We start from the raw sequence: 16,819 nt of genomic DNA, 5'->3' as shown, positions 1-16,819 counted from the left end.
ATGTTGAATAAAATAGATTACATTGAAATGGAGTTTTATTTAGGGCATAAAACCTAACAAACTCCCACTTGCACTAATATAAAACTAATTAGTACATATCAATTAATCCTAAATTCTGACGGTGCTTTTCAAAGGCTGTCACGGCCAAGACTTTGGTAAATGGATCAGCTAGGTTGTCCTCTGTGTCAACTTTCTCAACTAGTACATCCCCTCTTGCCACGTATTCTCTGATAATGTGATACTTCCTTTCAATGTGTTTGCTTCTCTTGTGGCTTCGAGGTTCTTTACTGTTTGCTATTGCTCCATTGTTATCACAGAGTAGTACCAGAGGCTTTTCCATTCCAGGAACAACTCCTATGCTGGTGAAGAACTTTCTTAGCCAGACAAGTTCTTTAGCAGCTTCGGCTGCTGCTATGTATTCAGCTTCCATAGTTGAGTCCGATATCGCGGTTTGTTTAGCACTTCTCCAAACCACTGCTCCACCCCCAAGAGTAAACACCATCCCAGATGTTGATTTCCTGTCTTCAAGACTTGCTGGAAATGCGAATCGAGTGTAGCCTATGGGATTTAAAGCACCACCCTTGTAGACTAACACAAGAGTCCTTGTACTCTTTAAGTATTTCGTAATATACTTAATCGCATTCCAATGTTCTTGTCCTGGATTAGACTGATACCTGCTCACGATTCCAACAGCATAACAGATGTCAGGTCTAGTGCATAACATTGCATACATTAGACTTCCAACTGCAGAGGCATAGGGAATTCTCGCCATGTCCTCTATCTCTTGAGGATCAGTCGGTGACTGTGCCTTAGATAGACGAATACCATATCTAGAAGGCATGTTTGCCCCATTGGTGTTGTTCATGGAGAATCTCTCTAAGACTTTGTCTATGTAGGTTGTTTGAGAGAGAGCAAGAGATCTGTTCTTCCGGTTTCTGATAATCTAAATACTAAGAACATAGGCTGCTTCACCCAAATCTTTCATATCGAATTGAGTGTTGAGCCATTCCTTAATGTGAGTCATTTTCTTGACATTGTTTCCAATGATCAAAATGTCATCAACATAAAGGACCAAGAATACTACTATTTGGTCTTCCTTGAGTTGGTAAACACAAGGTTCATCTTCATTCTGAAGAAAGCCGTAGGTCTTGATGATTTCATCAAACCTCTTGTTCCATGAGCGAGAAGCTTGCTTAAGTCCATAGATAGACCTGTTTAACTTGCAAACTTTCTTTTCCTGCCCAGGAAGAACATAACCTTCTGGTTGCTCCATATAGATGGTTTCTTCAAGTACCCCATTAAGGAAGGCAGTCTTGACATCCATTTGCCAGATTTCATAATCGAAAGCAGCAGCTATGGAGAGAAGAATTCGGATGGATTTGAGCATGGCAACAGGACTAAAAGTTTCCTCATAGTCCACGCCTTCTCTTTGGGTATAACCCTTGGCTACAAGTCTAGCTTTAAAAGTTTCGACTTCGCCTCCAGCTCCTCTTTTCTTCTTGTAAACCCACTTGCATCCTATCGGATGATAGTCGTCAGGTGCGTCTACATATTCCCAGACTTTGTTCTTTTTCATGGAATCCATTTCTGAATCCATGCCGGCTGACCATCGTTTCCGTTGCGGACTAGCCATTCCTATTTATAGGTTAATGGATCGTCATCAATACCGTCACCTACGACCATATTGATTTCACCATCCAAGCCATAACGAGCAGCTTTTGTTGAAACCCTCCCACTACGACGAGGTACGGTTGTCTTCTGAACAGAAACTTTAGTAGTAGATTGCTCAGTTTGTTCAACTGAGGGAGTGGGATTGTCCTCTTCACGTGTGGAAGAGAACGGAACATTGGAAGGACTTATATCTGAAAGCATTTCCTCCAACACTACTTTACTTTGTGATTTGAAATTCTTAATATAGTCATCTTCAAGGAAAGTGGCATTTGTAGAAACAAACACTATATCATCCTTGCGACTATAAAATAGTCCACCCCTAGTCTCTTTAGAATTACCGACAAACATTCAAACTTTAGTACGTGACTCAAGTTTGCCGTCTTTCTTTCTTAAGACATGAGCAGGGCACCCCCAGATTCTGTAATGGTGTAAACTAGGTGTACGACCATTCCAAAGTTCTAAAGGTGTCTTAGGGATTGATTTAGATGGAACAACATTTAAAATGTCAGTTGCCATCTGAATTGCATATCCCCAGAAGGACGTAGGTAGAGTTGAAAAACTAAGCATAGACCTAACCATTTCCAAAAGCGTGCGATTCCGTCTTTCTACAACTCCATTTTGATGTGGAGTGCTAGGGGCGGTTAATTGGGATTTAATTCCAAGTTCAATTAAATGATCTTTGAACTGCATATCCATATATTCTCCACCCCTATCAGTTCGCAAGATCTTTAATGATTTACCTAATTGGTTTTGGGCCAAAGCATGAAATTCTTGAAACTTTGCAAATGTTTCAGATTTCTTATGCATAAGGTAAATATGTCCATATCTAGAGTAATCGTCAATGAAAGTGACAAAGTACTCATAACCACCTCGGGCTTTGACATTCAAAGGTCCACAGACATCGGAATGCACTAACCCTAGAGGGATTTTGGCACACTCTCCCTTTGCAGAGAAAGAACGTTTAGTCATTTTTCCTTCCAGGCAGGACTCGCAAACTGGCAATTCACCTAAGACGACATTTTTCAATGGACCGTCTTTGGTTAGCCTATTGAGTCTATCAAAGCCTATATGACCTAAACGTAAATGCCATAGATATGTTTCATTATCATCATCGATCTTTTGCTTTTTGTGGTTTCTAGGTTTAGCTACTTTAAAAAGTTCGTTATGTAGGGCAAATGGTGTTTCTGGTCTAAGAACATAAAGCCCCTGTTCCATGGATGCAACACAAATCTGAATGTCATTTCGAGAAATGGTAGAACCAGAATCCGAAAAATCTAATTTGTATTGTTGCAATTGTAAGCATGAAACAGAAACCAAGTTTCTACTGAAATTTGGAATGTATAAGACATTGTCTAATTCCAAAATTCTGTTTTGAAACTTGAGTTTGGCTTTTCCTCTAGCTCTAACCGAAACCATTTCGCCATTACCAACTTTAAGTTTCAACTCTCCGGATTTCAAATAATTCCAATTCTCAAGCAATTGTAATGAACAACTTACATGGTTTGTAGACCCAGAATCAAGAATCCAAATGGATTTATTATTCTCTAACACACATGATTCGAAGACTAAAGCATTACTGCTTATTCGTTTGTTAATTGTTGTTCTTGCTAGTTCATTTTGTTGTGAAGTATAACTTGAGGAAGTGGAATCACTTTCTCTTATCTTCTCAACTAAGCTTGAAGTAGTAGGATTTATGGAGTTATGAACTATTTGCTCTTCAGAGTGAACAATTCCCAGCTTACCTGCTTTCTGGAATTTAAAGTCCATCATGAGCATATGTGAAGTATTACTCTGACAAGGAGTTTATAACTTCAAGTTCAATTGCTAAGATATTAACTAGGAGTGGAATGAGAAGGGGATTATAGACACTACAACACATCAATAAAACATAAGTAAGGTTTTGGTTCAAAATTCATACACAAGTTCAGAAAATAACAGTCATGACATATGTTATAGAAATACTAAATCTAACATAGTTTATTTTCCAAGGTTTCCAACATAATGAAATACAGTGTCCCGGTAGGCGAGAGTCAAAGATAACATTAGTTGAATAGAGTTGTCAGCTCATCTAAAATTAAACATTTTAGCAACCTTTTATTCGATCAAAATGAGAATCCAACGTTGTCCCGGTAGGCGAGAGTCAAGGTTATTCTCATTTTATGAGCTTCCACCATTGTTTCATGTTTTATGAGTTTATCTCTAAGTAGTCACCGTAGGGGAGAGTCTAAATAGAGACGAAAACTCACAAAACACTTATCAAATGAAATCTTACGGTGTTAAAAGTGTTCAACGAATAACCATCCATAGGGGGACGAAGTCTAGGATCTCGAGGTTATATTGAAAAAGTTTAACTATTGTAAGACCAACAATGGAAATCGAATATCTTTTGATTAAAAGCTCATTATTTAAAATATATATATATATATGTATTTTGTATAATCATAACATTCGATATTATAATAATGAAAAATTACAAATTAAAGTTGGTTTAAATAAAAATCAACTTTAATTAATTTTCAATTATTATTTAATTTGAAAAATAAATTCAAATAAATATCGAACAAGTTCCATAATATAATAATGAAAAATTACAAATCAAAATTGATTTAAATAAAAAAATCAATTTTAATTAATTTTCAATTATTAATTAAATTCAAAAAAAATAAATTTGAATATAAAATGGAACAAATTTGAAAATATCTCACTTAAGTTGTTTTAGAAGAATCTAAAAAATCAACTTAAATATCTTTCAAATTAGATTTAATTAAATTTAAAATTAAGTTATAACCACTTAATTTGAAGATATTCTATTTTAAGTTAATATTTGAAAAAATATCAACTTAAAAAATATCTAAAGAATCTTAATAACCAATGCCTAAAATTCCTCAACTTAATTTTAAAATTTTGAATTCAAAAAGATATTCAGATTTAAGTTGGTTAGTTGTAGATAACTAAATATCAACTTAAATAGGAATATTTAATGAAAAATTTAAATTAAGTTCCAAAAAGAATCTAGATGGTTATAATTCTATATTTAATTAAATACAAGAAAATACATATAATTTAGCTTAGAATATAAAATTCTTCAAACTATGATTTTCTAAATTAATTTCAAAATAAATGAAATTAATTATGTTGCTAATTCAATTTTAATTAGGTTAAACTAGTGTAATTAACCTAGTACAGTCATTCAAATCAGGCAAATGGGCCTTCACAATTGGGGTGGTTTGTGTGAGGGGGTGCTGAGTTCAGTATGTCGTACCCACTTCTATGGCTCCCAACTCTCACACAAGGCCCAAAAGAGAGGAATTTAACCTTAATAAGAACAACTGTTATTAATTGAATAGGCCCAAAAACTAAATGGGCCTAAATAAATTCTATCAAGAACTATGATAATTTATTTTAGCAACATTAACCTATATGCATCTATAATAAAATTAAACACATAGGCTCACACAGGCACACTTTGGATGGGTCCTATCATGTTGCTAGGTCATACACAGATGAAAGAAGATTGTAAATATACCTGTTACAAATTATTATCTTGACCAAGGGAGCCATCAGATCATTAGATCTCGCAAAAGGTAACCATGGCTATTTGCAATCAAGTAATAATAGGTTTTGAAAACTTACAAACAAGTTAAAAACAGATACTCCTGCAACAAGGTTAGTTGGATAGTTGGATGTAGGATTTATTTAATTTTAAATTAAATATTTAATTTCGAAAATAATAAAAAAAAATTCAAATTTTTTTTTAATTTTTAAAATTCGAAAATTAAAAAAAAATTAAATTTAAAATTAAACCTACAATTTTGAAAATTAGGTTTCAACCAACCTAAATATCATTTCAAAAATTTGCTAACTACTTTTAAATTTTAAATGTTATTTTATAAATAAAAATTAAATAAAAAATTAGAAAAGATAAATAAATATCTTTTTCAAATTTTAAATGTAATTTAAATAAATAAAATAACAAAATTTAAAAAATTAGCAAAATATCTTACATCTATTTAAAATTACATGATTATAAATATCTTATTTTAAATTTAAATAAGGTCAAAATATCTAAAAAGATTTAATTAAAAAAAATCTTAAAAGATAAGATATAATTAAAAATATCTTAAAAGATAAGATATCTTAAAAAATATCTTAAAAGATTTTATAAATATCTTATAAAATCTGACCTTAAATTTAAAAAAAAATAAGATATAATCAAATTTAAAAATAAGATAGATTTTTAAGCAAGAAGATAGATACTAATTCTATTCAAATTCAAATTACACTAATATCTTGAATTAAATTTAAAAAATATTAAATTAATTCAAAATGATAATTAGAATTGAATTAGGAATAGTAATAGTATAAATACAAAACTGTACAAAAAAAATTGGAAGTTAATACCATGAAAAAGCATGAAAAATTGAAGAAAAACAAAAAAATTCGAAACTGTACGGACAGATTTGCGATCGCAGGAAAATATCAGCACAGCCCCGATTTTTCAAATCTTCAAAAAATCATAACTAATTCAAATAAAATCCAAATTAAGTTCTGTAAAAGGCTAACTTGCTTAATTTTTTCCATACTATCCAATAAAAATAATTCCAGAGATAAAATCGCAATTATTTTTCACGAAAATTTTACAAACATCAATCAATCATCAAATAACACTCAATACAACATGATACCATCCAAAGAACATACAAACAATCGTTTTAAAGTCCAAATTTCTTGCAAGTAAATCAATTACCATGGCTCTGAGGCCAGTTGTTGGAAATTATTTTACCAGGATCTTAGATCTACTCACAAGTATGTTTATTAACATCCTAAATAAGAACTTTCTAAAACGATAAATTAAACACATATAAAGTTTAAGAAACCTTACATTGGGTGCAGCGGAATTAAATGACTCCTTCCGTTCAGATCTCTAACCCTTGATTCCTTTCTGTAGCAGAGTATTATCAAGATCTGAACCTGGATCTCTTTCTCTGAATCCTTGATGCTGAATCTCCTTTTGCTGATGATCTTTCTTCACGATCTTCCTCACTATGATTGAGGTATTGCTTGATGTGTGTGGGCACTACTCTAATCACTAAGGTAATTTCGAAATTCAAAGGAAGAAGGAAGAGAGAGAGTGGCGGCTAGAGAAGAGAGAGTGGAGGCTCAGGTTTTTCTGATTCAGAAAGTGTAATTTTCCTGAAGCCTTCACTATCTATTTATAGCATTCCACTAGGGTTAGATTTGAATTATATGGCATTAAAATAATATAAAAATCAATTTAAAAAGCTACAATAGGTGGCCGGCCATGGCTAGGTGGACTGGGCCTTGATTTTTGCAATTTTGCAATTTTAGCACCTTTTGTATCTGATTTTCTCAAAATTGCCAATTTCCTAATTCAATCATTTAAATGCCAATTCTAACTATTTAATAACTATAAATAATTATTAAATAATATTGTCATTTATCATATTTATTAATTGAACCATACAAAGTATCATAATTAACAAATATGCCCCTATTAACTCTTTCTTTACAATTTCGCCCTTACTTAGTGAAAATTTCACAAATAGACATAGTCTAATTCGTGAATTATAACTGATTAATCAAAACCAATTACATGAGTCTTACAAGCAATATTATCTCAACTAGTGGGGGGACCATGGGTCTATATAACCGAGCTTCCAATAAGTAGATCAAGAATTTAGCACTAAAATTTACTAACTTATTAATTCTTTGTTGAATCCACGCATAGAACGTAGAATTGCACTCTGAGTATATAGAACGCTCTATATGTTCCACCATATAGACACGTCATTAGTTATCCATTGTTATAATCCTAATTTGATCAATGATCCTCTATATGAATGATCTACACTGTAAAGGGATTAGATTACCGTTACACCCTACAATGTATTTTATCCTTAAAACACTTAACCCCGTATAAATGATATTTCAGCTATGTGAAATGAGTACTCCACCATTTATTTTCGTTTGGTCAAGCTCGAAGGAGATCATCCTTTGCTTGCTATTTGCCAGATAGAAGCTATAGATTCCATGTTTATGCTAGCGCTCCCACTCAATTGCACTACCGTGTTCCCAAAATGTACGTATCACCCTGACCTAAAAGTAGGCTTAACTAACAAATCAAAGAACACGAATAGCCTTTCAAGATTGAGCCTAATCATAACAGGATTAAGATCATTTGATCTAGGATCAACTTGGCGATATTGACTTGAATAGATTTTACGGTAAGTTTAATTAAATCTAAGTCAAAGTTCAATATCGGTCCCTTCCGATGCATACTCCATGCATCCAACCTGAGCTTTACTTTAACCAATGTTCATGAAAGAACATAGTATTTCTCCAAATACAAGTAAACTCTTGTTGTAGATTATCATATCAGTAAAACCCTGTGTCTGATAAATCTAGGAAACTTTATTCACATAGTCATGTTTACTTTCCAATGTGATGACAGCACAATAAACATGATCAAGTATGTGAAAAGGGTTTAAGATGAATTTATAAATCAATTAGACAAGCAATTGATAAAGTGAACCAAAACATACACAAATGAATGAAAAATATTTCTGTTTCTTTATTGATGTTGAATAAAATAGATTACATTGAAATGGAGTTTTATTTAGGGCATAAAACCTAACACTAGATTTACTACCATGTATGTTTTATTAACAACCTAATATGAATTCTAAAACAATGAAATGAACACATATAAAGTTTAGTAAACCTTACATTGGGTGCAGCGGAATATAATGACTCCTTCCATTCAGATCTCTAGCCCATGATTCCTTTCTGTAGCAGAGCATAATCAAGACCTAAATCTGGATCTCTTTCTCTCCTTCCTTTGATGCTGATTCTCCTTCTTGTTGTTTGGATTCTTCACAGTCTTACACACTATGATTGAGATACCACTTGATGTGTGTGGGCACTACTCTATCACTTAGGGAATTTCAAAATTCAAGAGAAGAAAAGAGAAGAGAGGGGCGGCTATGGCTTCTCTCTGAAAGGAACAATGTGCAAGTCTTAGTTTCCTGAAGCCAACACTTTCTATTTATAAAATGCCAACTAGGTTTAGGTTAGAATTGTATGGCATGAAAATAATGGAAAATAAATGGTAAAAGGCTTGCATAGTGGCCGACCATATAAGGAAATTGGGCCTCACTTTGCAACTTTCCCATTTTGTTATTTTTCAATCCTATTTTCTCAAAAATGCCAATTTTCTAATTTAACCATTTAAATGCCAATTCTAATTATTTAATAACTAAAAATTAATTATTAAATAATATTGCCATTTAATATATTTATTAATTTAGACATGTAAAGTCTCTTAATTAATAAATAAACCTAGAATCTCTTTTCTTTACAATTTCGCCCTTACTTAGTGAAAATTCATAAACTAGACATAGTCTAACTTTAGAATTCTAATTGATTAATCAAAATCAATTCACTGAGTCTTAGAAGCAGTATGGTCTCAACTAGTATGGGGACCATGGGCCTATATTTCCGAGCTTCCAATAAGTCGAACCGAATTTACCAAGTAAATTCCCTAACTTATTAATTCCTTATTGAATCCACACTTAGAACTTGGAATTGCACTCTCAGTCATATAGAACGCTCTATATGTTCCACAATATAGATACGCTATTAGTTATCCATTGTTGTAATCCTAATTTGATCAATGACCCTCTAATAGATGATCTACATTGAATAGGCACTAAGTTACCGTTACACCTTCAATGTATTTTATCCTTAAAACACTTAGCTCCGTATAAATGATATTTCAGCGAAGTGAAATGAGATCTCAACCATTTATCTCTGTTTAGCCAAGCTTGAAGGATATCATCGTGTCACTTCTAAATTCTTATAGAAGTTATAGACTCCATATTTATGTTAGCGCTCCCACTCAATTATACTATCATGTTCCCAAAATGTACGTATCACCCTGACTCAAAAGTAGGCTTAACTAATAAATCAAAGAACATGTATAATACTCTTGAGATCGAACCTAATCATATCAGGATTAAGATCATTTGATCTAGGATCAACGGGTGATATTGAATTGAATAGATATTACGGTAAATTTTAATATATCTAATCAAAGTTCAATATCGGTCCCTTCCGATGTATACTCCATACATCCGATACTGGTAAACTTTGCCAATGCCCTGGAAAGGACATAACACTTATCCAAGGTGTAAGAATACCTATCGCTGATTATCATGTTAATCTAAATCCAGTGAACTGACAAATCAGGGAATAAACTTTCGAACATATAATTAAGATTATATTCCACTGTGCTGACAACACTATAATCATTAACAAATTCATATGTTCTGGACTTAAATAGAATTCATACATTATATATATAATCATGAAATAAATCATGTGAACCATGCAACATAAAATGTTATTTTTGATCTTTATTAATAAGTAAATCTTATTATATTGAAATGGATTTTATTTAGGGCACAAAACCCAACAGACACACCCACCATTTGAAAGACCTAACCAGCATTCCCACATTAAGATACACAGAGCATATAAAGAAAGCCCTAAGTTCTAAACAATGGGTCGGAATAGCCAAACCCCTAGAATTCCTAAGGAAGTACACATGCGAGTATTCAAGATATTCATCTCAATACTCGTGAATATTCAAAATAGTAATTAAAGAGACGCGAATATTCAAAGTGTTCTTCTTAGAATTCACGGTTATACAAATTTTAGGTCTATTTTCACATGAGAATTACCCAGTTCTAGCAGAGAAATAAAGCCCTAAGTGTATTCCCTACAAATAACATGCAATTTCTATTTCTCGAAAAATTCAGAGTGAAGAATTTTTCCCAAATCCAGAAACAAAATTCGAAAGTAGATTCGAAAACTAACCTTAAGATTTGATGATTCTCCCTACAAAAAGTTTCGATCGTTTTAAAAACTTTGAAGATTCAAAAGGGGCAAAGCAGAAATTAATCTGAAAGAGGGATTTTGTCTTTGAGAGTTTTGGATGAGTAGAGAAAACGAAAATGAGAGGGATTGTGATTGTGACACGTGGCAACAGGAATGCCTAAGGCCATCCCATCTAACGGTTAGCCATGGGCACGCCTACCCGGAAACCAAAGAGTTTCGTGACGTGGCACCATAGGTAGGATAAACTGTAATAATTACAACTGTCATTTTTTGAAACCAAAGGTCACCACCTCGTGACATCTCTTCGCCTGCCTCTCGCTTATAGTTTCCCTCATGACCGCATCTGTCAGTCGCAAAACTAGGGGCATGTGTGTTGGAAATTATTTTACCAGGATCTTAGATCTACTCACAAGTATGTTGATTAACACCCTAAATATGAACTTCTAAAACGATTATAAAATAAACACATATAAAGTATGAGAAACCTTACATTGGGTGCAGCAGAATATTATGTCTCCTTCCGTTCAGATCTTTAACCCTTGTATCCTTTCTGTCGTAGAGTATTATCAAGATCTGAACCTGGATCTCTTTCTCTCCTTTCTTTAGTGCTGAAACTCCTTCTTGTTGAATATCTTTCTTCACGATCTTCCTCACTATGATTGAGGTATCACTTGCCGTGTGTGGGCACTACTCTATCACTAAGAGGTTCGAAATTATTCAAGGAAGAAGAAGAGTATGAAGGTGGCGGCTAGGGTTTAGAAAGATAAGGCTCAGGTTTTTCTCTGAAGGAAACCAGAAGTAAAAGTGTAAATTTCTTGAAGCCTTCACTATCTATTTATAGCATTCCACATAGGGTTAGGTTTGAATTATTTGGCATTAAAATAATGAAAATATCAGATGATAAAGCCTATAAAAGTGGCCGGCCATGGCTGTATGGATTTGGGCCTCACTTTTTGCAATTTTGCAGTTTTATCATTTCTGCATCTCATTTTCTCAAAAACGCCAATTTTCAAATTCAACCATTTAAATGCCAATTCTAACTATTTAATAACAATAAATAATTATTAAATAATATTGTCATTTATCATATTTATTAATTGAACCATACAAAGTATCATAATTAACAAATATGCCCTAAAAACTCTTTCTTTACAATTTCGCCCTTACTTAGTGAAAAATTCACAAATAGGCATAGTCTAATTTGAGAATTATAATTGATTAATCAAAACCAATTAAATGAGTCTTACAAGTAATATTGTCTCAACTAGTGGGGGGACCATGGGTCTATATAACTGAGCTTCCAATAAGCAGATCAAGAATTTATAACCTAAATTCACTAACTTATTAATTCTTTGTTGAATCCGCGCATAGAACGTAGAATTGCACTCTCAGTATATAGAACGCTCTATATGTTCCACCATATAGACACGTCATTAGTTATCCATTGTTATAATCCTAATTTGATCAATGATCCTCTATATGAATGATCTACACTGTAAAGGGATTAGATTACCGTTACACCCTACAATGTATTTTATCCTCAAAACACTTAACCCCGTATAAATGATATTTCAGCTATGTGAAATGAGTACTCCACCATTTATTTTCGTTTGGTCAAGCTCGAAGGAGATCATCCTTTACTTACTATTCGCCAGATACAAGCTATAGATTCCATGTTTATGTTAGCGCTCCCACTCAATTGCACTACCGTGTTCCCAAAATGTACGTATCACCCTGACCCAAAAGTAGGCTTAACTAACAAATCAAAGAACACAAATAACACTCTTGAGATTGAGCCTAATCATAACAGGATTAAGATCATTTGATCTAGGATCAACTTGGCGATATTGACTTGAATAGATATTATGGTAAGTTTAATAAATCTAAGTCAAAGTTCAATATCGGTCCCTTCCGATGCATACTCCATGCACCCAACCTGAGCTTTACTTTAACCAATGCTCTGGAAAGAACATAGCATTTCTCCAAATGCAAGTAAATTCTGTTGTAGATTATCATATCAGTAAAACCCTGTGTCTGATAAATCTAGGAATCTTTATTCACATAGTCATGTTTACTTTCCAATGTGTTGACAACACAATAAACAGGATCAAGTATGTGAAAAGAGTTTCAGATGAATTTATAAATCAAATAGACAAGCAATTGATAAGATGAACCAAAACATACACAAATGAATGAAAAATACTTCTGTTTCTTTATTGATGTTGAATAAAAAGGATTACATTGAAATGGAGTTTTATTTAGGGCATAAAACCCAACAATGTGTTATAGTGAGATTTTTCTCACCTAGAAACTCAAGACCAGACTCTTATTTAAAGGACACGTGTACTCAATTTCCCCGTAGAAAGCTGAGATGTCAACAAAGAGACTCCTCGAGTATGAACTTCGCCTGAACCAGACTCAGCGAGATGATGCGAATATGACCACGTCTAATCGCATTCATATGACTCGCATTACGTAGGACCAAGGAACGACTTTAGCCCGCATATATCAAGATATATGCGAGTATCCTCGTGATCCTCCTGTGAAAACATAAAGGTCGATTATCTATGTTGCGAGCTGGTCCCGATGACCCAACAGCCTCAATAAAGCGATATGGACTTGCATGTCTTAGTTCTATCAGCTCGTTATACGATGTCCGTAAAAGCGACTTTATAAGGACGCAGACATCCTGGACTTAACTAGTCTCAAATGCATCTTAAGCCTGCGAGCTTATGTAAGAATATGAATAGCCAACTCGCACTATAGAAGTCGCGTACATTGTTGTATTTAGTGAATGAAACTGGAAACTGTTCTTCATTTATTATGTTTACGTTTTTAGCTTAATTATTGTAAATCAATGTATAAACGGATTGACAATGAATGCAATCCTTGTGCAAATGATAGGACACTTGCTTTGTATATAAATGAATGATCCACCGTGAAATAAACAAGATAGAATCCTTGCAACAGTGGAATAAGCAGATCGAGATCTGACTGAACCACTATATTTCTCTTGTGTTCATTATTTTTCTAGTCATTTACTAAGTATTCGTGTTCTTGATTTGAGTACTCGCCGTTCTGGGTTGAATACTCGCACTTATTCAATATTTACTATTATTATTATAATTTATTTTTGGTGTTGTAAAATTCCTTCGACAAAATTAGGGTTAGAAGTGCTTAGGGTTCTGATTTTATGTTAATTTTAGGTTGATTCTAAGTTTTGGTTATTAATTTTGAGCTATGGAGGTGGATTTAAGCAAGCTTGAGCTTTAAAACTCAAGTTTAGGTCTATAATGGCATGTTTGATTGTATTGAGTTTTTTTATGAAATAATGGTTGGTTTATGTTGTATATGCATTGTTTAGGTATTCTGGAAAGTATGGTTGCATTTGGTGGAGTTTTGAGCAAGAAATGGGGGTTTTTGGGTGAACTGGTGTAAACCGGCTAGCCAGTTTTACCAGTACTGCAAACCGGCTAGCTGGTTTTGGCAGGGTCCCCGAATGCTTCATTTTCTCAATTCTCATCCATTTCAGTGTCGTAGTTGGGTGTTTCCCTATTTCCTGAGTTAGTGTAATCCCTAGAGTGTATAACAGAACCTAGAGTTGTAGGTTCGGGTTTCTCGGGATTAGGGTTTTGATCATGTGATTTACCCGGTTTCATTATGTGATTAGGGCATCCATCTAGCACGAGACTTTCCGTTCAGGTCGGCCAGCACACTTGAATATGGAAAGAAGGTAAGAACTGTGTATAATGTGTAATATGAATATCTTAATGTATATATGTGTTAAGTGTATATGCATGCTTATGGTTTAGTTGCACTACCAACACTTGTACAGTTATGGTACAAAGTGCATTAGTATAGTGAATATTGTTTCAGAGTACATCACAGTGATACCAGCACAAGTACGGGAAAGTACAGGGTGTTTGTGGTATATCACTCAGTGGTACTCAGGGTACGAAACAAACCCTACCAACACTCGTACATCAAGGTACGTAGTGTATGAGATATATGTTGGGTTTTGTGCCCTAAATAAAACCCTTTACAATCTGATTAGTTATCAATATAAGAAATTTGAAGTGATTTATGTTTGCATGAATTTTACATGCTTATGGTTCAATATGTTTAATATGTTTATACACAAAATCAGTTAAGTCCAGATCATATGTTTATTCACAACTACAGTATTGTCAACACAGTGGAATGTGATTGTGATTATATGATTCAAAAGACTAAGTCCCCGTTTCATCAGTGTTTTGGATTTACACTGATGTGATAATCAGCGATGATGTGTACTTACACTTGGAGTAAGTGTTATGTTCTTTCCAGGACATTGGTAAAGTATACTAGTTTCGAATATATGGAGTATGTTGGAAGTTATTTTACCAGGAACTTAGATCTACTCACAAGTATGTTGATTTAACAACCTAAATATGAACTTCTAAAACGATGGAAAATTAAACACATAAAAGTATCAGAAATCTTACATTAGGTGCAGCGGAATATATGTCTCCTCCCTCTCAGATCTCTAACCCTTGATTCCTTTCTGTCGCAGAGTATAATCAAGATCTGAGCCCGATAGTCCTTCTTTGTTGTTTCCGAATTCTACACAGCCTTCCTCACTATGATTGAGGTATTACTTGATGTGTGTGGGCACTACTCTATCACTCATAGATTTCGAAACAGAGAAGGTAGAGAGAGAGAGGGTGGCGACTCAGAGAGAGTTTTTGTGTGAGAAAATTCTGTCAAAATATTGTGTGTGTACCAAAAACTGAAGCCTTTACCTTTCTATTTATAGAGGACCACCTAGGGCTATGGTTGAATTAATTGACATTTAAAAATTGAAAAATCAATGTGAAAAGGGAAGCATAGTGGTCGGCCTAGGCATTGTGGAAACAAGGCTTGCCACTTTTCCAACTTTCCTTTTCCTACATTATTAGTTTCTTGTTTTGTCAAAACTGCCAATTCTTTTGTTCAACCACATAAATGTCAAATATAATTATTTAATAATTAAAATTAATTATAAAATAATATATTGTCATTTATTTATTAATAATAAAACTAATTAAAGTTTCCTAATTAATAAATATGCCCTTCAAAATCTCTATTTACTGTTTTGCCCTTAATAAGTGATAAATTCTCAAATAGACACAGTCTAACTTGAGAATTATAATTGATTAATTAAAATCAATTAAATGAGTCTTACAATTAATATTATCTTAACTAGTGGGGGGACCATGGGTCTATATATCCGAACTTCCAATAAGCAGATCAAGAATTTACTAATTAAATTCACTGACTTATTAATTCTTCGTTGAATCCACACATAGAACTTAGAATTGCACTCTCAATATATAGAATGCTCTATATGTTCCACCATATAGACACATCATTAGTTATCCATTGTTATAACCCTAATTTGATCAATGATCCTCTATATGGATGATTTACATTGTAAAGGGACTAAATTAACGTAACACCCTTCAATGTATTTTATCCTTAAAACACTTAACCCTGTATAAATGATATTTCAGCTAAGTGAAATGAGTACTCCACCATTTATCTCGTTTGGTTAAGCTCGAAGGAAATCATCCTTTGCTTACTATTTGCCAGATAGAAGCTATAGATTCCATATTTATGTTAGCGCTCCCACTCAATTGCACTACCGTGTTCCCAAGATGTACGTATCACTCTGACCCAAAAGTAGGCTTAACTAAAAAATCAAAGAACGTGAATAACACTCTTGAGATTGAGCCTAACCATATCAGGATTTAAATCATGTGATCTAGGATCAACTTAGTGATATTGAATTAAATAGATATTACGGTAAGTTTTATAAATCTATTTCAAAGTTCAATATCAGTCCATTCCAATGCATACTCCATGCATCCAACCTAAGCTTTACTTTGACCAATGTTCTGGAAAGAACATAGCATTTCTCCAAATGCAAGTAAACTCTGTTGTAGATTGTCATATCAGTAAAACCCAGTGTTCTGATAAATCTAGGAATCCTTTATTCACATAGTCACGTTTACTTTCCACTGTGTTGACAACACAATAAACATGATCAAGTATGTAAAAGGGGTTTGGATGAATTTATAAATCAAATAGAAAAGCGATTGATAAAGTGAACCAAAACATACACAAATGAATGAAAAATACTTCTGTTACTTTATTGATATTGAATAATCTGGATTACATTGAAATGGAGTTTTATTTAGGGCATAAAACC

This window comes from Cannabis sativa, chromosome 9, assembly GCF_029168945.1.
Source record: "Cannabis sativa cultivar Pink pepper isolate KNU-18-1 chromosome 9, ASM2916894v1, whole genome shotgun sequence".
NCBI lineage: Eukaryota > Viridiplantae > Streptophyta > Magnoliopsida > Rosales > Cannabaceae > Cannabis > Cannabis sativa.
Note: the sequence above shows the minus strand (reverse complement) of the source record.